The sequence below is a fragment of the Cydia fagiglandana genome, chromosome 10 (genome assembly GCF_963556715.1).
Source record: "Cydia fagiglandana chromosome 10, ilCydFagi1.1, whole genome shotgun sequence".
NCBI lineage: Eukaryota > Metazoa > Arthropoda > Insecta > Lepidoptera > Tortricidae > Cydia > Cydia fagiglandana.
The window spans coordinates 8495054-8505955 of record NC_085941.1 but is presented as its reverse complement, the minus strand read 5'-3'; positions in this window follow the sequence as shown (position 1 = coordinate 8505955).

Here is a 10902-nt window from a genome sequence, read left to right as displayed (position 1 = left end):
ATTATGTTAATAGGGACAAATGTATCATTTTCAACCAAATGGGTTCTTATTATCTGTTGTCAATAAGGCGCTATTTCCATAAAGCTTCAATTTGAAATCAGCCTCGTCGACAACCGACAATGTTAACCTTTTGGTTGAAAACGTCACAAATTATGGCGATAGAGAATACAATGTTCTGTTGTCAGAGTGCAGCACTAGTAAAACCCGTAAACGAGTGAATTGCAAAAAAGTGTAGGTAACACAATGGAATATTCACAAAAATATGAAAGAATGTAACACAAAATGAAGAAAATGTATGTGTTTTTTTTTGTGTTACGTCACACAAAGGACGCCAAAATCGACGCCGCAATATTTTTCACGACGTGTAGAATAAAAGTGGCGTCGAATTCAGGAATCCGCAAATACTATGGTAGCCGATAGCCAAGTAATTTATCAATAGAACAATGTTAAAACAGTAGTAGAAACGGTGAGCTTTGCAAACTTTTAGTAGATTGGTTTGGTTTTGGTAGATTTCTCGGTTGGCATGCTTGATGCTCTTCACATCACCACAGACGGAGGTCGACAGTTCGAATCTGTCTTGTTCAACCAATTGATGGAGGCACATGCACGCATACGAAGTATACGAACCACATATTACACTACCATCCTGGAGCTAATTGGATTATTTGCATCTACTATTATAGTATATACCTATGCCTTATTTTTACGCCTAAGACCCTAAGCTTTTAACAAAAACCATTATTTCTTTTATACCTACGGGCGGTTTAGCTCCCGTACCTACCTCTATTATACCTAGCCACGTGCTAAAGCAACAATGTCCTTTAAATCCGTATCCCGTATCGTGATAGTATTAAGATTCAACTCGTCTACATCGAGGTGGTCGATCGTCCTAAATACATTACCAAAACATGTTAACTCGCATGAGCCGTTACATAGATCTGAACCTTAATACTATCATGATAATTATTGATTAATATTTTTAAATAATTTGTTAAGCATATTTACACTTGCAAATATACACTTGCAGCATTCTAATATTATGGTATGGTAAACATATAACATGTTATATATTCGCGATTCATGTCAGCAGCCCTATTGTCAGGCCCCCGCCGACCGCGGGAGCAGCGGCCCCCCGCCCCCGCCCCCCGCGCCCGCCCCCGCCCCGCAGTAACAGTTATCTGTTTCCCTCGGGGGCAAAGTTGTTGTTCAATCGCTCGTGCTAATATTGATACCCGAGCAAGCGAAAGATTCCAAAATTGAACCGATAGCGTAGCGAGTGGTTAAAAAAATGGAATCTTGAGCGTTGCGAGGGTTTCAAAGCGCGAGGGTTAAACAAAATTTGCTCCCGAGTGAAACACAAAATGTTTCACCACACCGACCCGAAGCAAATATTAAATGTAAAATATCAAACAAAATCAAATCCAAATTAATGTTACCTATTAAATATTTATCATCCAAAATCATCATAAAAGTCAGTTCTACCGGCAAACATAAGAAAACAACTCAAAATTTGCATTTGATTACTTTGCCTCACATGTGAATAAAATGCAACTTTGCTATCAGTTTTTGAAGTGCTAAGAGAGCCTTTCCGAGTAGGTGTGGTGAAAAATATAATGTTCTAATGCTGAAACGTATCACTATCACTGTTTAGTTAGAACAACATGAACCTCATAGAACCCTCTTTCAAGTGCTATTGAAAGAGGCGGCTATACAGGGCCTGGGGCCTAGGGCGGCGAATAGTTATTTACGATACAAGTGCGGAAAAGAGGAAATTCGAACGAGTGGCGATAAATTAAAACACGACCGAAGGGAGTGTTTTAAATCCACACGATTTGCAAATTACCTATTCGCACGTGTATCGTACAACGTTTTACAGTACATGGCCCTTTAAGCTTTTGACATACGCACGAAAAGTGCTATTTTACGCACTAGTGCGGGAAAATAGGACCATAATTATATACTTTAAATGATATTTTTATTATTAATTTGTATAAATGAATGTCATTAGTCATTGCCTACATTAAATGTACTTAATCTATGCTTCCATAAATATATTTACTATCATTATCAATATATTACAAGACGTTGCACATATGTCGTTGTTTCACTTATATGCACACCAATATAGCCTAATATAACTGGAAAGCCTGGCAGGCTAATCTTTTAACACGTTGGCTGCCATGAACATTGAACATCACCGTTGGGATCACGTAATCTTCTCTGTGTGCCCATGAGCATCACCAGTGGAATCGAAAGCTCGTTACCTCTTTATTGACCTCAGTAATAAATGTATAGTCAGATGCTGGGATCACTAAATTTGTAAGGGGCGTGGGAGATACACTTTAGGTGAAGGATGGTGGGCAGCCAATGTGTTTAATACTTCGTTTATTTTTGGTAGGCTTAATTTTGCTGCCCTTTTTAGGGTACTTACCGTAGGGAACTACTACGTTAAAAAAAACCTATGCTAAAATAAAAGGTAAAAAAACCTATTTCTATCTAAAGAGTTTGTGTAGGTGTAACTGGGTCACAGCTGAATTCTTATAATGCAAACCGAAGGGCTATATGCAAGAGTACTCGTATGGAATATCAAACACCTTACGACAAAGACCATAATAACTGTCTACCAAACTTGTGTCTTTAGAGAATACTCTTGTAGGGGGCCGAAACCTGGACGTCGTAAGCTAATCAGGAACGAAGACTTAATTAACACCTTCCACGTGCGCTGCCTTCGGAGTAGGTAGGTATGGTATACTAAACATAACATGGAAAGACAGGGTTACTGGTTACCAACGAAAGTGCGCTGGAGTTTGCTAAGCTTCCTAGTATCACCGCGCTTATAATCTGAGACCGCGCTACTCAAACAGAGACGTTTGCGGCGGCTAGGGCATGTTTAACGAATGGACAGTGCTATTAGGCAAGTGCAACGTAAGACGTCATTACTCCGCTTTAAAGACTGCGTAAAGCGTAATATGATTGCGTTTAACAATAAAGCACTGCAACTCATGGAAAGACCTAGCAACACACCGCGTTGAGTGGAAGAACACCTTTTAAGAGGTCGCGTAACCAATGTTAGGTCCTGATGGTTTCAAGACTTGGCCCGAAAACGAGCAATAAGACATATATGTGCGATGAAGGTTGCCTTAATGCGAACCAGGTATGTTGCGGATGCAGATTTTTTATGACATCCGCGGATGCGGATATTTAAAGCCTCACATCCGCGGATGCGGATGCGGATGTCAAGATTTGGTACTCAAAAAACGTCAAATGTTACATATTTAGTATTTTTTATTAAAAAAAAAACGAACCGTTTAGTATTTGAACAAGAATATAGGTGACGTTCCACGGCAAAAGGTACCTTATGGCGGCTGGCGCTTACGTCGCATGGCGCCGCAATAATATTGGAGCGGCGTTAATAATAGCGTAAGCGCCAACCGCCATAAGGTACCTTTACCTGTGGGACGTCACATAGGTGTGTTTTATTTAATAAACAATAACTTGGCCGGTTTTTCGGGATCTAGACGATTTCGTTACGCTACGTCTTACGTAGGCGAACAACGCGCGAACGCGGCGCGGCGCGGCGCGGCGAAAGCGGCCGCCGCCGCGCCGCGCCGCGCCGCCTGACATTCGCGTGCAAATCGCGCCGCACCGCGTTCGCAACGAGATCGCTAACGCTACGTCTTACGTAGGCGAACAACGCGCGAACGCGGCGCGGCGCGGCGAAATCAATCCTTTGATGCCCATAGAAGTGTCCTACGTAAGCGATCTCGTTGCGAACGCGGTGCGGCGCGATTTGCACGCGAATGTCAGGCGGCGCGGCGCGGCGGCGGCCGCTTTCGCCGCGCCGCGCCGCGCCGCGTTCGCGCGTTGTTCGCCTACGTAAGACGTAGCGTTACGTAGGACACTTCTATGGGCATCAAAGGATTGATTTCGCCGCGCCGCGCCGCGCCGCGTTCGCGCGTTGTTCGCCTACGTAAGACGTAGCGTAATATATAATGACGAAATTACCTAAAGGCCCCAGTACACAGTGAAGGATGGGCCATGCCACACCCTGGCCATGGTGTACAGGGGGCTATGCTATGGTATGCAATGGCGGACGACTGCCGTCAGTTGTATCAGCCGTGGTGAGCAATCGGGGAGTTGTCGGTTTTTTGGCACACTTCAAAGGAATCGTGGCGTACCGTGGCCTGTGGTGTTCACACAGTCGCCATTGTTTGTTTAGTTTCTTGAATTTTTGACCGCTTGATTCAATGTTAATAGCACAAAATGTCATCATTGTGGAGCAATGAAGAGACTTATCAGTTTATTATAGATTTATATGAATCAGAGCCTGCAATTTTTTTTTTTTTTTTTGATGCACCATTGTGTGAACACCTACGTGATATAGGCCTACTGTTGCGCATTGCAAAGCATGGCTTGGCATGGACCATCCTTGACCACTGTGTACTGGAGCCTTTACACTTACGCCAGCGGTGCCGTCTCTAATACGTTCCTATTACCTACTTGGTCGACATCCGCATCATGCAGATGCTCCGCATCGATTTTATGCGAATGCGGATGTTGAAAATAATGCGGATGTTCCGCGGATGCGGATGCGAATATTCGCAACATCCCTGGTGCGGACCCTCGTATTACTTGACAGAAATGTGGACGATTATGCCGTTCAAAAATTGTGTCATATATATATATAGCCACGAGCGGTCCTGTCGCTAGATCACAGATGCTGCTTAATTATTTTAATCATCTGTAAATATATAAAAGGCCTGATGATGATGCTTTACGCGGCCATTGCCAAGATGAGGGGGGCAAGTGTTAATGCGTCGTTTAATTGTACATAAGCCCGAAGTACGGTAAAACCTAGGATTTACCGGAAAACCCCAAGTTTTACCGATGCTGATCGGTAAAAGCCCGAAATGTCAATCAATAATACCGGTAAATCAAAGAAAAATCCGGTAAATTGAGGGCCGCAAGAACCGTTACGGGTTTGTATTTGTAACGTCATAGAAGCGTCGGTTCCGCCAGCATCGTTGTTTAATCTCTCTCCTCACACAAAACTAGTGTCCGACCGAAGGTTGGAGTCTGTGCTCAACTACTTATCCTGAAGCCTGAAGCACGGCTTTGACTCCACATGAAAGTTCCCCTCACGGGGGCACTTCAGACTTTTAGGCCCAGGTGAAGATCGATACCCAGCCTTGCGATATTGTCAACAAAAAATTTGGGGCTCGCTGCGCTCGCGTTTTTGGCTGTTTTGGTTGACCCTGTATCTACATGTTAGCTTGACTGGTGAATGAATAGAGTTAGACCAAGAAAATTCTGCAATGATTTTGATAGCATTATAAGCAGTGCAGTGCAACTAGTGCAAATGTTATTTATACGTCATAATTTCATAGAAGTTTTGACGTTTAATAAAAGTCCGGTGGCCGGCTGCATGAAACAAACCTCATCAAAAAATAGAATATACCTACCCTGTAGAGGTACCTGACATTTAGTAGCTTCCAACGCACTTGGTCGGCCTAGGCTTAACCTGGCAGATTTTGTACAAATGGCAAAAACGTTGGACAAAAATTCATCAAAAAAAACCTCATCGAAAAATAGAATGAAACTTTTATGGTAGGATACCTGACCTTGAGGACAGTAAAAAAAAAGTGGTCGGCCTCACCTTAGCCTGGCAGTTTTTGCAGTCCGACCAGATTTATTGGGTCACGTGAGAGCTACAATTTACCTCATCGAAAAATAGAATGAAACAAACGGATTATAATAGCTAAAATAAGCCTGTTGACGTATGTCTTGGTCGGCCTCACCTTAACCTGGCAGTTTTTGCAGTCCGACCAAATTTATTAAAAAATCATCAAAAAATTTTTATCGAAAAATCGTATGAAACTTGTATGGTACGATAGCTGCCTCAAAAGGACAGTAAAAAAAAAGTGGTCGGCCAAATCCTGTGTTGGCAGGTTCCTGTGTCCGACCAATTTTGTGGTACCACGTGAGAGCTACAATTTACCTCATCGAAAAATAGAATGAAACGAACGGATTATAATAGCTAAAATAAGCCTGTTAACGTATGTCTTGGTCGGCCTCACCTTAACCTGGCAGTTTTTGCAGTCCGACCAAAATTATAAAAAAATCATCAAAAATTTTTTATCGAAAAATCGTATGAAACTTGTATGGTACTATAGCTGCCTTTGAGGACAGTAAAAAAAAAGTGGTCGGCCAAATCCTGTGTTGTGTTGGCAGGTTCCTGTGTCCGACCAATTTTGTGGTACCACGTGAGAGCTACAATTTACCTCATCGAAAAATAGAATGAAACAAACGGATTATAATAGCTAAAATAAACCTGTTGACGTATGGCTTGTTACGGATGGCTTTCACAAATTCAATGTGGCGGTGTGCGGCAGAATCCACTTGCATCAAATTTGATGCCACACATTGTGACTGGACATTAAGAGATGAAATGTATAAGATAAAATGGTTTGAAGGGCACATAACGCCTTTGCGAGTCGAAGAAATAACAAGATGATTATGATTAACAGTAATTATTAACAATAAAAGGGTTATTTCCACTAGTTCCCACCTTTTACCAGTGGTAACTACTGAGAAAAAAAAATCCTAGTAGTTACCACCAACTCGGTTTGGTGGTACCTACTGGGAATTTTTATTCCCAGTAGTTACCACTGGTAAAAGGTGGGAATTTTTTTTCTACTAACCGAGCTTCGAAGGAGAAATGCTACAGTTGATGGAAAAAAGGCTGATTTGATACAAAGATAATCACTTAATATATGTGAGGTTATCTTGTGTATTTTACCATTTATTAAAATTTTGGAAGGCTCACGTGCAGTTTTTCCTGTTATATTACAAGTGTTCGATTGAAAACTAAGCTTTGGTGTATACCTAGATCACCTGCATGTACAAGAAGGCGTTTCATATACGCCCGCCCATCAGATAGGTACACAAAGTCATGATGCGTATGGAATACAGCATGTGTAGCCAAGCCATTATGCCCTAAATTATGTACTACTTCGTTAAAACTTAGCTTACCTGTGTATTTACTCTTTCCAAAATATTTATCTTCCTTAAATTGCAGCCTACACAAACGGTCTTTGTCATTTGCCTTAGTTTTTGGTACTCAAAGCTTTTTCTCACCGATTTATGCATATCGGGTCCTTGGGAAAAAAGGGAGATCCTATAGGTATATTTCCACAATTTGTCGCACACTATTGCAGTATTGTGGAGAAAAAAAAACATACAACCGCATTGATAACCTCTTCCTTTGGGATTTGGAAGTCGGTTAAAAAAGGAGAATGTTTACAATTTATTGGAAACAATGTATGTGATTTGACAGTGACAGCAACTCCACTATGGAGGCGCCACCTGGCGTGATAAAATGTCAGTTATGCCTCCTCATTCTATCTGTAGTGGAAAAGTAGGATATACGATTCAAAACTTGTCAAAAATCGATGAAAACCTTTTTATTTTTGACATCTGTGAGACATCATCTCAACGTAAGTGTTACTCTGAAACCACGTCGGTAGTTAGAAAACGTTATTTAGATATTAAGTAGATAGATTTATGAATAAAATTTGAACTGAATGTTTTCTTTTTTTTTAAAGCCCTCTAAGACCTCCATGGACTCATTTACTTATGACTTTTTTCAGTTAGCATTATTAAGTTAAGTTCAAGCTGCGAAGAAACCATATTTTCAATAAAGAAATTATTATTCTTTATAAATGTGGTCGGACTGCAAAAACTGCCCGGCTAAGGTGAGGCCGACTAAGCCATAAGTCAACAGGCTTATTTTAGCTATTATAATCCGTTTGTTTCATTCTATTTTTCGATGAGGTAAATTGTAGCTCTTACGTGGTACCACAAAATTGGTCGGGCACATTAACCTGCCAACACAGGATTTGGCCGACCACTTTTTTTTTTACTGTCCTAAAAGGCAGCTATCGTACTATACAAGTCTGCAGCGGATTTGATAGCCCACGCAGTGAAAGTGTTATTTTAAACGTCAAACTTCTATGAAATTATGACGTTTAAATGACACTTGCACTGCGTGGGCTATCAAATCCGCTGCAGACTTTTTTTGGTCCGACTCTATGAATTTTACACGCTTTGGAATGAAAATTGTCGAGTTACGAATTTTTTTCAAAAAAATGTATGGTGCAGAAACAAGAAACCATTATTAAGTACCTACTCAAGAACCGCAAAACAAACCGTAATATTCTCGCAGATGGTTATACTACGAATTATTTGTGATTTTTTGGCATATTACATATATCCGTCACGGGTGCAGCTTTTTAAAAAAAAACATTAATTGTTTCTTTGGAAAAAGCACGAAAACCAAAGTCAACTGTTGTGAGATATTTTGATTTTTTGTACCGGCTAAATACATTTTGTTTGAAAAAAAATCATAACTAGTATTTTCGACTCAAATCGTCTGAAACTTACAACTTAGCATAAACATACTGGGCAAGACCCATTTCAGTCAAAAAAAATCTTAATATATATTATGTTGACTTTGGTTTTTGTGCTTTTCCCATAGAAACAATTAATGATTTTAAAAAAAGCCGCACCCGTGACGGATATAATAATATGTAGTATGCCAAAAAATCACAAATAATTCGTAGTATAACCACCTGCGAAGATATTACGGTTTGTTTTGTTTCTTGACTAAGTAATAATGATTTTTTGTTCCTGCTCCATACATTTTTTTGAAGTGAAAACTTCTTTACCGGCGCTGAGCACTTTTTGAGGTGGGGAAAAAATGATAAACTCGATACAGCGTAACACATAACGCGTAACGACGACGACGACGGCTGACGTCATGTGTCACGCACAATGTTATTCACCAAAGAACTTTAGTCATAACCAGGTCATAACGTATCATAATCAGGTGAATTATTTAAAACTGGAACTTTTATATTATTTAAGCAATAAAGCTCAATGTTCTAATCTTGTACGGGCTGAAATACGAGAATCTCAGTTACATTCTAACTTTATTCAAATATAATTCAATAAAGCTGCATCTTGATAAAATCGCTAATAAAAGTGAAAACTCAGAATATCATGACCAAATATATTTAGATGCGAGGTCTGCAAGGTAACTTTACAATTTCTATTCGAATTTTAAACAATTAACGCTACAAATTTAAGCTCACTAGCCAGCAATTTCGGAACTAAAGTTTTTCAATAGTAAGGAGGATGGGTCAATTATACATAGGTAGTGCTGCAGACATTTTGGACTAGTCATTGAGTTTTCACTTCTGTCGGCACTCCAGGGGGCCGATTTTTGAAATTCGATCGTTCGATCGTTCGGAAATCGGTGGAAAACGGCGAAATGCTAATTTTTGAAATACTAGCGATAGAAATTGGGAATCGAGTGGTATTGACCACTCGTTTTCAATTCTATTAGTAGAATTTAAATGCCTAGTAGTAGAGATATTATTGAACGAAATTTAATACACGAAATCGAGTAGTCGAATTTAAAAAATCGGCCCCCAGGAGTGCACCCCGATTTTTTTTTTAATTCGTAACTCTCATTCCACAACTTTCATACCTAATCGTCTAAAATTCATAATAGGTTACTAGAATATAACAATGCCTAGCAAAACCGATTTCAATCAAGAAAACATAAAAATAACTTCGGTTTCTATGTCAATGACAGCCTAATTTCAGCCCACAGTGTGGCGTCAGTCCTCACAAATTGGTATTCAACCGTCCGCACCTCATTTTATCGGTAATATCGGTCAATATCGGCGGTTGAATTCGGCGAACCAAGTTGGTGTTTGCATCCGCACCTCCTGATTCGATTGGGCAATTTAATCAGATTGGCGAAAAATTTACTAGTCAGGATCTGGTCAGGATACGCCTATAGCCCCCATTCCCACGGGCGCTTTTACAACGCGCGTTAAAAAAGCGTTTGAATGACACCAATAGATACATGTGTATTTATTCACACGACAGCGGTGGCGCTAAATTGACCGTAGTTATGCAGAAAACGACCAACTCAATTTTTTTATCAATGCAGAAAGAGACCAAAGCTACTGAGTTACGGTGTAAGTCACTTTGACAAATATAAAAAGTTGGTCACTTTCTACAGAACTACGGTATTTTATCACGCGTTGTTAGATTTTCGACTTACCTAAGCCTTGGTCATTAAATCGAATTTAGAGTGCGGACAGATTCAAGCGCTTTTTAACGCGCGTTGAAAAAGCTCTCGTGCGAATGGGGGCTTAGAGTCCGTCGTTGCGACCGGCTGTAACGACCGATTTGTAAAAATGCATCGTTAAGCCCGCTCCACACTCGTGCGCGAATCGCGGCGCGAAGCCGAGTCTGGAGTCGATTTCGCATATCAGCGAACTAGACTCCACACTCGCGTTCGCGGCTTCGCCCGCGATTCACGCGCATAGTCTGGAGGGCGCTTTACATTAGGTCCGTGTTCTATGTATAAGCCCCTTTAGCAATCACCGCTACCTGATTGGCTACTAGGCTAATCAAATTCAAATTTTTCAGTTATGACATTTATAATGGGACCAACTTCGTAATCACTTAAGCTTTTTTGGCCGTTTCATACATTTTGATCGAGTGGATGTCGACGTTTTCTATGGGAAGGCCAATATTTTTTTTGGGATTTCGGGGTTGGTCCGATAGAAAAAGTTGTTCAGTATGACCCAGTATGACGGGCGTAAGCCATAATGCTATGTTGGGGGCTGCAATAGTGTCCTGGCTGCTCCTTCGTCGGATGCTATTGCAGCTTGTACGAAAGGCTTTAGTATATAGAATAAGTTAGTTGTAAGAATGTATAAATTTGTAGTTTTTTATGGAGCGACATGTTCACCTCAGTGACAAGCTCTAAAAATAAATAGAAAAAAAAAGTATGACGGGCGGCTATACTAATCTGTAGACACA